The sequence below is a fragment of the Triturus cristatus genome, chromosome 3_1, assembly GCF_964204655.1.
Source record: "Triturus cristatus chromosome 3_1, aTriCri1.1, whole genome shotgun sequence".
In the NCBI taxonomy this organism is placed as follows: Eukaryota; Metazoa; Chordata; class Amphibia; order Caudata; family Salamandridae; genus Triturus; species Triturus cristatus.
Window position 1 is genome coordinate 1,001,727,692 of NC_140583.1, and position 14,123 is coordinate 1,001,741,814.

The 14,123-nt window shown below is 45.5% G+C and overlaps 1 long non-coding RNA gene across 1 annotated transcript in view; it reads left to right on the forward strand.

The window, feature by feature from the left end:
- Positions 1 to 13,216, forward strand: part of LOC146861390 (uncharacterized) — an 83,297-nt gene extending 70,081 nt beyond the window's left edge. Inside the window, exons 3-4 of the long non-coding RNA XR_014979255.1 lie at positions 6,931 to 7,006; positions 11,148 to 13,216. This is a non-coding gene — a long non-coding RNA (uncharacterized LOC146861390). The remainder of the gene's footprint in view (positions 1 to 6,930; positions 7,007 to 11,147) is intronic.
- The last annotated feature ends 907 nt before the right edge of the window (positions 13,217 to 14,123 follow it).

A 14,123-nucleotide genomic window follows, 5' to 3' on the forward strand; every position in this document is an offset into this window, starting at 1 on the left:
CGCGACAGGGCTGCCCGCTCTCACCCTTTTTCTTCGCTCTGGCGATGGAGCCCCTGGCCGCTCTGGTCCGATCGGACTCAGTTTTTCGCGGATGGGACTGGCCGGGTATGGTCCCTGATAAGATTGCCCTATACGCGGACAACGTCCTTCTCTATCTCTCAGACCCAGCTGCTTCGGGTCCTCGTGTTCGCCTGATTCTTCGCCGTTTCCGACAGGCATCGGGTCTCCGCCTAAACCCCAAAAAATCTGTCCTGGTCCCGCTGCACCCGTCTAGGGAGTGCTTCGATTGGCAGTCGGATATTCCCCTCCGGAGACTCTCCTTTAAATATTTAGGGATCTGGATCACCCTTCTTCTGGAGCTCTGCTGGGCCCTCAATGTGGCTCCTGTGGTAAACAAGACCAGATCAGATATGATGAAGTGGCAATCGCTCCTGTTGAATCCACTGGGAAGGATCGCACTCTACAAGAAGATGATCCTCCCTAAGTTCCTATACATGCTACAGAACACACTCTGCTCCTTCCCCCGCTCCTGGTTCCGGGAGTTGGACAAGGTAGCGACTAAGTTTCTCTGGGGTGGCGGTAGGCCCCGTCTGGCCCTGGACCGTTGTCAGATTCCTTCATACGATGGAGGTCTGAGTATGACCAGCCTCTATTTGTATTATCTTGCAACTCAGCTTCTGGTGGTCCATGATTGGTTCTCTGGTTGGTGGGACGATCCGGCTTAAAGGGTTGAGGTACAGCGCATGGGGTTATCCTCCATTCAAAGCATGCTTTACGGGGCGGTGATCCCCCTATCGCTCCCGGACGTTACGCTGGCCCCCTTCTTGGCATGGCGTGCTACTCTACGGCATACCCGATGGACAAGGACACTGACCCTGGTCACACCACTTTGGCATGGGACTTGGCTGCGGGAGGTGGCGGGGTTGGAGGGGTTTCGAGCATGGGACCTTCTGGGGATCTCTCGCTTAGGTGACCTGTGGCGGGAGGGCCGCATGTGCTCCTTTCAGGAGCTTCAGGGCCGATTTTCGTTGCACCCTTCGCAATTCTATAAATACCTCCAGCTGCGCCACGCGGTCCAAACCCATATCCCTCTGGATTTGCGGATTCCTGACCACAGCCCGCCTGAGGCCCAGGTGATGCTGGGGTGCCTTGGGAGGGGGGGAATTTCCCGTATCTATCGCTCCCTGGTTAACAGCACCCCGGTAGACTGGGAAGGGCTGAAGCAGCGATGGGAGACCTGGGTGGGTCCATTGGATGAAGCTGATTGGAGAGACGCCCTTATGGCCCCCAGGACGGTTACCACTTCGGCTAGATTGAGGCTCATCCAGTTTTATTATCTGCATGACGCATATCTGACCCCGGAGCGCCTCTACCGTGCTGGTCTTTCCCCGGAGGCTTCATGCACCCGCTGTGGGGTAGGCCCGGTGGACTTCTTCCACATGGTTTGGAATTGCCCGCGTTTGGGAAGCTACTGGAGGGAGATTGAGCTTGAACTGATGGAGGTCCTGGGGTGGGAGGTCCCCCATGACCCCAAAATGGCTTTGTTGGGGATAACGGATGGTTTGGACGGATCCCGCAACGAAAATTTTTTCCAAACTACTGCTCTGGTAGTAGCTAAAAGAGATATTGCTGCCGCCTGGAAGCAGGTCGATCCACCCAATTGTGCTAAATGGAGGAGGGGCGTGGACTGGTGTGCCACACAAGAACGGACAGTTTATGTTGCACGGGATGCCCCAAAAAGTTTCGTAGAGTATGGGGGAAATGGTTAGGGGGCGTATTCTAGGGGGGGAGCACGGGGAGGGAGGCGGCAGGCCAAGGGAGGGGAGGGAGGATTTCGTTACTGCCTGATATTGAGCCCATGATATGTCATTTTGATGCCAGTTTTTTTGGTCTGTTGTATGTATCTTTTATGTTTGTTCTTTTGCATGAAAATAAAAATTTGATTATCAAAAAAAAAAAAAAAAGGTATATGGATGATTGGCTTCAGAACCAGTGTAAATGCTTACACTGTGTGTGAAACACCATCTCCCACCTGTGTAGTGGTCATCATTTTTTTGCATTTGAACATGTGGAGTTTTCATTTACAACAGACAATCCGTATTTTATCTATTTATATACTTAGAGAGAGCAACAAGGCATTTCAACTGTAAATATGTCTACGAGAATTTTTTATATCAGTATTAATGAGGATGCAGTAAAAATCGCAAATAAGTGTGCAGGGCAGTCTTTGAACTGCACCTGCCTGAGAATTCAGCCACAGAAATGAACAGCATGAAGGAAAGGAAGATCTTTACTATAAAATGCAGTGCTTTAAATGGAAACACAGAAGAGCGGGTACTCTATTCAGAGTACATATTTGCTACTGAAAAGTACCCATACTCTTCCATTACATGTACTGCAGCAGAGCTGAAAAGTGCATGAATACTCCTTTTCAAATTACAGGAGTGCAGGTACTCAGTACCGGACAGTCCCTGCCTACTTAAAGCGTGATAAAATGGTAGCAGAAGCCCAGGAAAACCTTTGGGCCCCATAAAGAATGCAAGTTTTTCGAACAGGAATGAACTTCTGACTGAACTGTGCCTTTTCTGATTTGCGCCATCAGTATTTGAATTTTACCAAAATTCAGCAAATCAGTGATGGCTGCTTCATTTCACAACAAACCCATCTTACACTGAATTGTGTGAGAAGGTCAATCAAGAGAGTAACAAAGGCATGTCAGAAGCTTTGGCGAGGCCAGGTGCCAAATCTTTTGTGAGATTTCTCTCAGGTTTCTGAAACAAGAAGCAGCTCAGAATCCGGAAGAGGGATACTCTAGGGAAAGTGAAAACATGGGTTGTATGATGTTACAACGCATTCTGTTGCAACGCACGCCTTTACCACGCATGCGTTACAACGCGAATGCCATTCCCACGCATAATCTTTACCACAAATATTCCTTTACCACACATACTTTTACAACGATTTTCGTTGTAAATTCATGCATGGTAAGGGCATACTCTTGGTAAAGGTTATTCCCCACCCCTAAAACCTTCTTACAAATTCCCCTCCCCTGCCCTTAACTCTATAATCGCACCCCTGCGTTTTATTTAAAATTCTGAAATTCCCCTTACCTCTCCACGTCATCTCGTCTGTCGTCTCTTCTCTATGATCTCCCGAGTTCATGTTGCACGTCGTAAAGAGGAAATGGAAGTGCCGTTTCCTCTAACAACGCTGATTGCCTCCCGATTGCCACCAGATCACTACTTTATCATGTGTTTTTTTGGGGGGGTGACCCCACAAACCCCCTTTTTGTTTCGTCCCCTTTTTTTGGGGGGGGGAGATCCCCCAAGCCCCCTTTTTCATTTTTAACCTTTACCACACATGCCTTTACTACGTATCTCGTAGTAAAGGTATGCGTGGTAAAGGCTATTCGTGTTACCCACTAATGCTTTGTAATGCATGCGTGGTTAAGGTTATGCGTGGAAAAAGGCCGCGTTGTAGTGGCCGTTTCCCGAAAACATGATATGTGGCTCCACTTAGTAATGGTGCTGTGTTAGCTGTATTAAGGAACAAGTCAGGCCAGCTGTTTTATTATTAAAAAGATGTTGCAATAGGAGAGTGGAACCACAAAATGTTCTAGGCTTGCGACAAAGAGCTCTGGCTGCACACCCCTTGCCACAACTCTTGTGCCACAGATAAACATGAACTAGATTTGTACCAAAAGTCTGCACAGGATGTAGATTGTATTTAATCATGTATATCTTGTCTTACACAGCACAGACTCTACGCAACTGGGTTTTAGACTGCGCTGTACTCATAAATTAGCGAATGTGCTATAATTATAAAAAGGCATGTGGAATAGCAACTGTAGCATTTGAAAAGGGTTGAAGCAGGGTATCAAAGAGGAATATAGTAAGAGGTTGGTACAACAAATTTAAGGAAATAGTTGGAAATCACATTTTTGTAGTAAATAGAGGCGGAATGAGCTATAGCTCCAGGCCCACGACTCGCGAACAATGTATCTGAATAAAATAAAGGGCAATTCTTCTCACAGGACTGTCCGAAACAGGGGTCGCCGAAAACGTGTACACCTGCAAAGAAATGCCCAGTAGGGTATTAGTGAAACCTGCAGGCCATAGTTATTAACTATGATCGCTATCCCCAAGTTGCGTGCTTACAAAAACCCCGGGATCCACAGTGGGATGCTACTCCCAATAGGGAGTTAGTGTAGCCCGCCGGCCATAGTTAAATATCAAAGAGAAATACTTTGCAACCCTCACAAACTTTCAAGGTCTTCCAAAAACTTTGTGAACAAAAAGCTTTGTAACTTTGATGGTCTTTTTAAATTATAGTCAACACAAACCCACAGTGTGTGTATGACCTCTCCTCGAGGAACACACAAAGATCCCTCTTCATTTTCTCTTCTCCCTAGGTGCAGGCAATTTCTGCCCAGCATGTCTACCAATACCCTGCGATCCGAGTGGGTACGCAAAACCTCAAAGGGTGCAGGGGTAACCGGTTAAAAGGAGAGGAATGCCAAGAGTTCACCAGCCCATCCCAAACTGAGGAAAAGGATGTGATGTGGCAGTGATTGCACATAATTAACAGCGCTTTCCATGAGCAGCAGTTACAATATCAGGGCATTCCCAGGTTGTAGAGCCAATGATGGGGCTATGACCAGGGCCCCGCAGCAGCCAAGGTGGTAGCAGTGCCGGCAAAGGCACATCATCTCTATATAGTAGCAGCTGCCCCAGTCTAAAGTGGTAAGGCTGCGCGGGAGGTTGGGGAGGGAATACAGATAAAATAAAGTGACTTACCTGCCACTCCCGCTGACTTCGCCGGTTGCCTCATTGCTCCTTTTCTGATGGGGCAAAAAGCACAGGCTCCCCGCCCAATCAGATGCTGTTCTCATGCTATGAGACCAGCGCCGGGATTGGCCTGAGCAGGCTAGTCTGACGCTCGCTGAGGCACATGGAGTCTGTGCAGTTTCTCCACCCGGCTGTAGAATACTGGTGGGTTGGAGAAATCTAAGTGCACATGTCTGTTTGGCCGGCCTAAGACGGCTGGCTAAACCAGCTTATTAACTTACAGTGCTCCCCAACACTCCTCCCCACTGCCATGTACAGGCCTAGCCCCACCCTCGACTCATCGGCTTTGCGGTTCAGATTATAGTGATAAATAAAATGAAAACATTGTATTATTATCATTTTATTTATCGGCTGTCTCTGGGCAGTGGGGCAAAGCTCCTCCGCCATTATGAAGAAGCCGCCCCTATCCTGTGTGAAGCTTGCCAGGAGGCAGGAGCAGCCGATCCCAAAGGGGTGCTATCAGGAGTACAGACACCTGATGCTGCCTCCTAAATCCCTAACACGGCACGACTGACAGTGGCTTCAGAGTGTGAGAAATGGCAAACATTTACTTTGCTTACAGGTGGGATTTGCTCTCTGAGGGTCTCATGCAAACCAAGGTGTGTGAGTTCATGTTACAGAGACAAGCGAAATAAAAGGGCATGCCACAAATCAATAACTGCCAGTAGATATTGATTTTAGGAAATGTGGCTCACGCAGTCTGCCCCCATTCCAAGCTAGTGCTGAATACAGTACTAAGGGGCTGCCCTCTCAGGAGGGCACACTGGGTGCACCGCAGGCAGTTGCTGAACTCAAGTAATAGGACAGAGCCACAGACGAGGGCCTATAACAAGGGAAAGGGCTTTTAACAATTGGAATAGCCCAAGGCAGAATGGCTTAAGGCTATTAGAATATTCCACCAACTGAGAGTAGAATGCTCTAAATTAAAGAGGGAGAAACTGAAAACAAACATTACAATGTTGGAGCAGAAGGCTTACTCTAGTCATTATTGGAACTAAGCCACTTCATTTTCTTCAATGAAGTTTCCAACATTCCCGTGTTCTAATGCTTATTATTTGCTCCGTTACCGGAATTTGCGAACTGAGAACTCTTAATCAACTATATAAAAATATACAGTTGCTTTGAGTTTATAATCTGCTTCAGAATTACCTTGAGTTTGCTTGCAGTTGAAGAAAGTTTACATTTCAGCAGCACATGCTGTTATTTTTTCAAAGCCTTGAGGAAGTCTATGCAAAGCCGAAACATAACACATGTTGGCTAGAAGCTTAGAAGAAATAAGGAAAATTTTAAAAAAATTCTTTGGAATAGACCTGACAAGTATCTACTCATTTCTTTTGTAGGCTCCCGGGGTTATTAATGGAACATTTTCAGTTACTCCTGTACTTCAGTTGTATTCATGTGATCCAATACTACAATTCCCAGAATACTCTACAGTGGAAAATGCAACCCAGGGCTGGAAGACTGTGCCCTTGGCGGCACAGTATCATATGGTATCGCTACATTGAGTGCATTGTATAAATACAATTGTTTGGTTGCTTTGAAAGTGAGTTGATTGCGATTGTACAGTAAGCAGTAGTTAGTCAAAACTATCACAAATTAGTGCAATAGTCTCAAAGTGTCAAGCAGCTCTGGAGCAAGTGTTTTTGGAACGCCAGGCAAAATACAGTTTGTTGGTTTGGCCCTTAGACCTACCAAAAAGGCAATTTTCAAGCCATTGTTTTGTAGTCACAGTGGCAGGACACCTCAGGGCAGCACTGTGCTTTATTAGTATTACATTTAGTCCCTCTGGTGCAACCTAGTGGCCCCATGCTGCAGCTCCTTAAAGCTGTGGGCTTAATTTACCACCAGCATTGCAATTCAGCCTGTGACTCTAGGAATGGCTGAATAAGTGGAAAGTAATGGTACCTTTTAGCAATGTTGTTATACCATGCCATTAAATGGCTAGAATAAAGGATCATTCCACCTATAACCAGTGAAATTCCTGTGTGGACTACAGTGAATACAGGCATGTACAAATGGGGTTGATCATCTATGAAAAGCTAACATAGGGTTCCACAGTTTGATGTTTTTCTTGCTTCGACAGGACTTTTTCGAGACCATAAGAAGTTCCGCAGAACACTGTAGAAGTTTCACAGAAAACTACAGAAAGCTCACTTAGGGTAAGTAGCTTCCTCATGTGTGATATATGACTGGTGCCCAGCTGTGACAGAAAATAATAATATTCAAATGAGACAGGTTCGGCTACTGACTGGGAAGGTTGTGTCCCATTTCTCCCCAAATTAAACTGGGGAAAGCTTGAAAGTTCAAACACAGCCAGGGCTGCATGTTTCTCAACACATGTGTTTTCTCAGTCTGGTACTCATCAGAAGTGAGCAGTTTCTGTGGGGGGGGGGGGGTTTCATTACATGCTGTTTACATTTCTGGGGTTCAATACCCACCAGTGCTCAGGTACTGACGTCTGACTAAGACTACCGTCACCAGATTCCCTAATCTCAACCCAAAGGTTGGGCTCTGGAGCAGGGAATGGAGAGTGCCTCTGAGCGACAACAATCCACCCGCTGCCTGTGCAGTCCCTGACATTCAAACTACCCTTGGTTTTTCAATCTTTGTGACTTTTGTAATTGGCGAAGATAGAAACATTTTTTAAAAATCACAAAGTTGAGAAATGATGGACTTCACAATTTAACAAACCCTAGGGCCCAATTACAGATTGCCATGCCCCCATGCAAATGAGGAAACGCCCTCTAATGATAGCGCTGGTGCTACATGTGCAAGCGCTATCTGTCTTACAGTAGCGGCCGCACAAGCCTTTGTCACCTGATCTGTAATACCAAAGTGCCTCCGTTAAACCCCAGGTCACTTTTGTAATACGGCCCCTCGTGTAGAAACTATTAACAATCTAAGCTGTTCAAAGAGATATGTGATTGAGAGCTGTCAGCCCAAGCACAAAGCAAAGGCAATCTCAGCATGGTCTAATTTCTTCTGTAGCCAATTATTACGAACAGTGCCTACCTTTTACCCAAGATTCCCTCTCCACTCCCCTGATCCCGACTGTTTTTGTCATTGTGTCAAACTGATAGCATACTTTGTTGGTTGTTAATCTGTACACAATAACCACAACGTTACTTTTTAGGTCTCGCCTGACCCAGCGCATGCGCTGGTCTGGCGAGACTTATTGAGAGGGCTCCAAAAAAGTGCTACCAGGCCAGCCTAGAGCTACAGTGCATGTGCGCGGGCATGCGCGCCGCGCTTCACCGCGATTACTTTCACTTTCGCGGCCGCCCGGCCGCTTAGATGTTTGATCACTTTCACTTTCGCAGCCGCACGGCCGCTTGGCATAGCCAATAGGTCTCGCTTTTGGGACCTTATAAGTATTTAGTTACGCAACTGTTGCATGGCTAAACACTTATAAGGTCCCAAAAGCGAGACCTATTGGCTATGCCAATGCTAGTTTACATTACCAATGAAACATAACACGTTCCTAGCACATTTAGCGCTGATGATTTGGCCGAGCTTCTACTGGTCTTTGATGACAGAATATACAGATAAGAGAACACACATTACAATCAAGTACCCTAGCTTAAGTAGATGAATGAATGAGTGCATAGATAACATTTTATGAAATGGACTCAGATGGGGCGGGGGGGGCGGGGATAAAAGACATAAGAGACCTGTACTGGGTGGGCACATTAGCATTGTATACTACACTGATCGAAGAGGACGGACTGGACCCGGGTCAAGTTTTGCTACATCGCTCGCTCCTAGCAGCCATGAGGAACCAACGGGGAGACATGACACATGAACCTCCAACACACCTAACAATTCAATACCTGCATGTCATGGGGCGGGGAAGGCACGATACGCAATGGTTCGCTGCCCCCCTCAGACAACACACCGCAGTGACATTACCACGGCTGAGCCGACACTGAGAAGAGGATTACACCGCTCTTTCATAGACAAAGAGCGGACTACCGTGTTGGAAAGCCCTGTCTATGCTCCCAGGAATATGCGTTTCCACCTGAAACAATAATATATTACGCAGAGAGAGTATCTTACTCTGGCTAAAATCAACAAATACTTTAACTGCACAGATGACATCTGCCCACACTGCCGCCTTATAGACGCGGACCTGTTATATATGCTGTGGAACTGTCCGCTCCTCTATGGGTATTAGTGGTCAGTTACAGACGCCATGTCCCGTTGCATGGAGCCCTCAGTTCCCCTCATGTGGGAGGCATGTATTTGACATCTCTATCGTGGGAGCAAAAGTCAGAGGGTGCCCTCCCGTTTCATCGGCCTGGGATTGATAGTAGCGAAGCGGCTGATCACTAAAAGGAGGATATCCCCTGAGCCCCCAGGGCACTGCCCTGGAAGCGCTCCCTGCAAATATGGGCTAAGGCTGAGAGCGTCATGCTACACAGGGAAGAAACTGCCGGCCTCAGCAAAATTCAATTCGCAACAAACTGGAACACAATTCTGCACGATCTACAGAATGAACACCGTGCTGCCACATACACGCTAACCCTCAATAATGCCAACAGGTCAGGACCGGAAGTGATGCACTAACACTGGTGCAGACATGGTAGCAAACTGTCAAGCTCGGGATCTAGGCCCGCACTAGTTAGACATCCCCCTACCTGTATTTTTACTTTGTGCCATCCATTACTATCTGCCTCCCTAGTTAGTAGACTACTTTGCAGCTACAGCTACTATTAAGTAGATATCTGACCAGGATGTTCCTAGAGGTCACAGCTGCAGCGGCCTTCAGCATGTAGCTTGTCAGGACGCAAGCAAAGCTCTACTATACACAGAGTAATTAATATGCATATTGATGCGAATGTGTTCAGACCAACTCCGCGAATGTTGCAGCTGTTCATTGGACATTCCAATAGGATGTCCCAAGAAATGTGTAAATGGAAATGTGATTGTCTACTTTGTTAAAGGAAAAAAAAAACAGATTTAAACAATTAAATGGACTTGTATGCTTAAAGAGACACTCCGCGCCATGCCCATTGTTGCTGGCAATGTGGGACAATCTCGTAGCCCTAACGAGGGGTAACTAATCAGAGAAGCTGATGAATTTGGAATAACAAAATTCCATGAATCAATAAATTCGATTTTGCCAAATAAGAGTTCAGGTGCGTTCGGTACAGGTAAAAGCGGTAGAGCGGAGGGGCAGGGGTGGGGGGGCAGGCAGCGGCAAGGGAAGTCGACATATGACGGGATAGAGAAAATAAAATAATTAATTAAATCAATAAAACCACTCACCTTGCACATGCCGCATCACCGAGTCGGCGATGTCGCGAGCACACGGTAAGTGGTTGTATTTATTTATTTTATTTTTTCTATTCCTTCGTATGTTGACATCCCCCTGCCCTGCCCCCACCCCGCCCTACCGCTCTTACCTGTACCAGCCACGCCTGGCCATTTCCAGAAGGCCATAAGTCTAAAGGACACCACTCCAAATTAATGAAAGAAGTTGTGATGGGGTTTAGCAATCATATTTAACTTAAAACAGGAATGTCAACTTACTTTCCATTAAATTTAAACGTTCTTAACTATCCTAGCTTTACTAAAGCCATTTGGTGTATGTATTTACTTGAATAAAATCGATGCAGGTGGGTGTAATTTATGAGAATATCACACAGGGCTCTAATAGTTCTCTGAACAGCAAGCTTGTTTTTCTGTATTCTAAAATCAACATAAAATTGGAAAATGGCCCCTTTGATTGTGAAATCTGAGTTTGTCTCTTTGCCTATTGGAAGAGTTTCGGACTGTAAGGAAAACCCCATTGTTAATTAAAGTTTATTTCTACACTCAGAGTCAAAGTGACAATGACTTCAAGTTTGTAGACTAACGAAATAAAGATAGGTTTGCATTTCAGCATGCCTGAATTTTATTTTCTTAATTAGTCTCTGCATTTAGGTCAGAATTTAGGTTCTCTACAATGAATTCAAACTTTCACACCAAATGCCTTTTGACCTCAATTACACAAAACACATTGCCATCACCTTCCATCATCTGACATTTAATCCAAACCTAAAGCACAAGAGGTTTGATATGCATAGAATGTTGGGACAAGCTGCAAAATTTCGTTTTGGTATTGCAAATTATTTAAAATTATATCTTTTATGGCTTTAATTTTAATTCATATCAACGCCCATAAACATTACCGTGTTCATCACAAAAACAAGTATGTATGGCCAAGGTTCACCGTATTTTTTGTGAAATTATCTAACGTAATTTCTGCATGACAGTCGTCACTCAACTCATGTTTTGTTGTTTCCTTATGTTTTCTAGATTGCGCAATGAGTTTCTTATTGAAATACTTGTATGACCTCTTGTTAGGAGAGGATTTCAAGGATATCTTCCTACAGCCCCTCGAGGAACCCGTAGACGGGAAGCACTACGTCATGTACCACGGGACCACCGTGGCACAGGCGGAATGCATTATCAAGTCAGGATTCAGACGCTCGGAGGATGGAATGCTGGGACCTGGGGTCTACGTCAGCAGAGCGATTAAGAAAGCATTAAGATATCCAATTGGCATGGAGGGTAAAAACGTCGTCCTGAAACTTCGAGTGAATGTAGGCAGAGTGAAGAAGATTGATCGGCAGGGGCACCCCCTCCAGAAATCGTGGCACAGTAACTATGACTGCGCTTGGGTGCCCCCCAACTGTGGCATGGTTCCCAGTGGATTAGAGGAGGATTGCATTGCAAACCCAACCAGAATCAAAGTAATTGATGTACCATTTGCTCCCTAAACGACATATGTCACTTGATGCAATTAGTAAAAAGCATACAATAAAAAAAAAACATAATAAAGAAGGGTAACTGATAGAAAAATTGGTTGACATGGCTTGAGGCAATATTAAAAGTTATGGAAAGCCTTTTTCTGATTAAAAATATGCTTTTCTGATTAGGTATACCCAGGGACACTTGAATTATATGATTCTGCGGCTATGATAATTTACACATAATTACAGACTTACTGCTCTAGTTCCTTAGTCCCTCTATTGCTGCATAGTTTCCACTTTTCAACAAAAAAGTTCTTTCTAGCTCAAACAGATTAAACAGTTTTATTATTAAATATGAGTGCCCTGCTGTGCTCCTGTGTGAAACTGGTACTTTGAGCTGAAACCTTTTCACAGACAATGTCTTTGCGGCTCATTAGGATGGCGGGTGGATTTGTTCCGCCCGCCACCGTAGCGGTGATTGGGTCCAACTGCCATGCATGTGGCTGTCCCGTCCATCCAATTATGATGGGACTGCCGCCGCTGCGGTTGGATTTCGCACCCTTAACATTGCGGCGGTGGCTGCTGACAGCAGATGTTAAAAAGAGCATGTTGTGCATTTCACTGAACTACGTGGCAGGCACTACACTGTGCCTGTCACTTGGTGCAGTGAAATGTAGGGGGGTACCATGGGTACCCCCAGTACACCCACACCTCCCCCCAACACAAGGGGGGCCCGCAACAGGCCCCAGAAGACATTCTACGCCAGCCTTTCAATGGCGGTTCAACCGCCACAGAAAGGCTGGCTTGTGCCGGCATCATAATTGTGCCGGCAGAGCCTGCTTGGCTCTGCCGCCATTGTGAGTATGCTGACCGCTCGGCAGGGCACTCGTGACGATTGCTACCAGCGGAAAAGCGGCAGCCGGAATTTCCCTCCGCCGCGGTACCCACCGCCATCCTAATTGGGCGGTGGGTAAATCCTGTGCAATTGTGAAAGGACCGCCACCGCCGGCCCAGTGGTGGCGGTCCTATCGTCATCCTAATCAACCCCTAAGTGTTAAAAGTTACAAAATGATACTGTCGCAGACGGTGGCAGAATAAGCATCAGAATTGACCTTTTCTTGCTTCATAATGTCTGCCACATAATTTGGTCTCCCATTGCCACATAATTCCATTGATATACTGAACTAAGGGCTTGATGCAGCCCTTATACTCTCTGCCCCTCATTCATTTTTACTACACTGTCATGTATGATTATCAACTTCTATTCTACACTATATCTTTTTAAAGTTTTGTGCAATTTAAGTGCGTTGTACATGTTGCATTATTTCACCTCCTTTGTAATGATGCGCTTTATCAGCAGAAAGTTGAGAGCAAAATATTATACCTACCCAGAACAATAACAGAAATAAGTTACACAACCACATAGTTGGCTGAAGAGGGGAGACTCTCAGATTCCATCGAAAATAAGAGAACAGAGAGGAGAATGCTGGCTGGTGCCTTCCTGCATCCTCTTCATAGGGTTTCAGACTTGTTTGTTCACCACACTGCCGTATAGGAATTTTGAGTTTGTGTATGCCTACTTTTATGCTTATAAATGTATATTTCAACACTGCCATATGCAACTATATTCATATCCAGATCATGTTTAAATAATCAACAAAAATATCATGAGCACGAAGACCAACTCTTATGTCTTGTATCATTTACAACTGATAGTTGACTGGTGCAGTTGCGTTTCTTGAAAATACAATTTTAAATAAGCATAAAAAGAGCCCAAATACTTAGTATGAAGAAAACATGACAGTACGGTTTTCACAGCACTAAGGTTGGGTTCAGGGCCGGGAAGGTGACGTGATGTGGCAGGAGGGAGTGTTTGCAAAATGCATTGAACCCTCTACTGATTGATTGTGGCTTTTCACAATCCTTGGGGAGGCGTTGGAAAGCCTTACCTACTCCAGAAACAATAGAAATGACACCACTAAAACGGAAAGAGAACACATCCAATTTAAAGTGTTCTCAATGGGGAGGAAAAAAGAAAAGTAGAGGTAAGTGTGGAACAACACAAATTCCCTGTACTTCTCATTTTAGTTATCTGCTCTGTAAACAGCTGGGGAATCTGGGGGCATATCAACAACAACCGGCGATAATTATGTCTAAGCGCACTTAGCGGTAGGATAATTATCGCCGGCTAGCGTGAATTTTTATCGCTGAGATAGCGTTCTATTAGCAACGCTTATCTCAATAGCGATAAAAATTCTCACGCTAACAGGCTAGCGTGACATTATCACTGGAAACCCAGCGATATTCTCACGTTACCTTGTTAATAGGGACAGGCAAACTTAGCCATGACATCCTCCTTCCATAGGATATCATGGCTAAGTCAGAAAAATACCAGACGTAAAAAAGCAGCGTTAATCGCGGTTAGCGCTGCTTTTTTGTCTCTAAGAGGGTTAGCGACATTCTTGATAATAGGAGAAATGTCGCTTAGCGACATTTCTCCTATTATTTTACTCTGGAACGCCCCCTTTGCATCTCATTA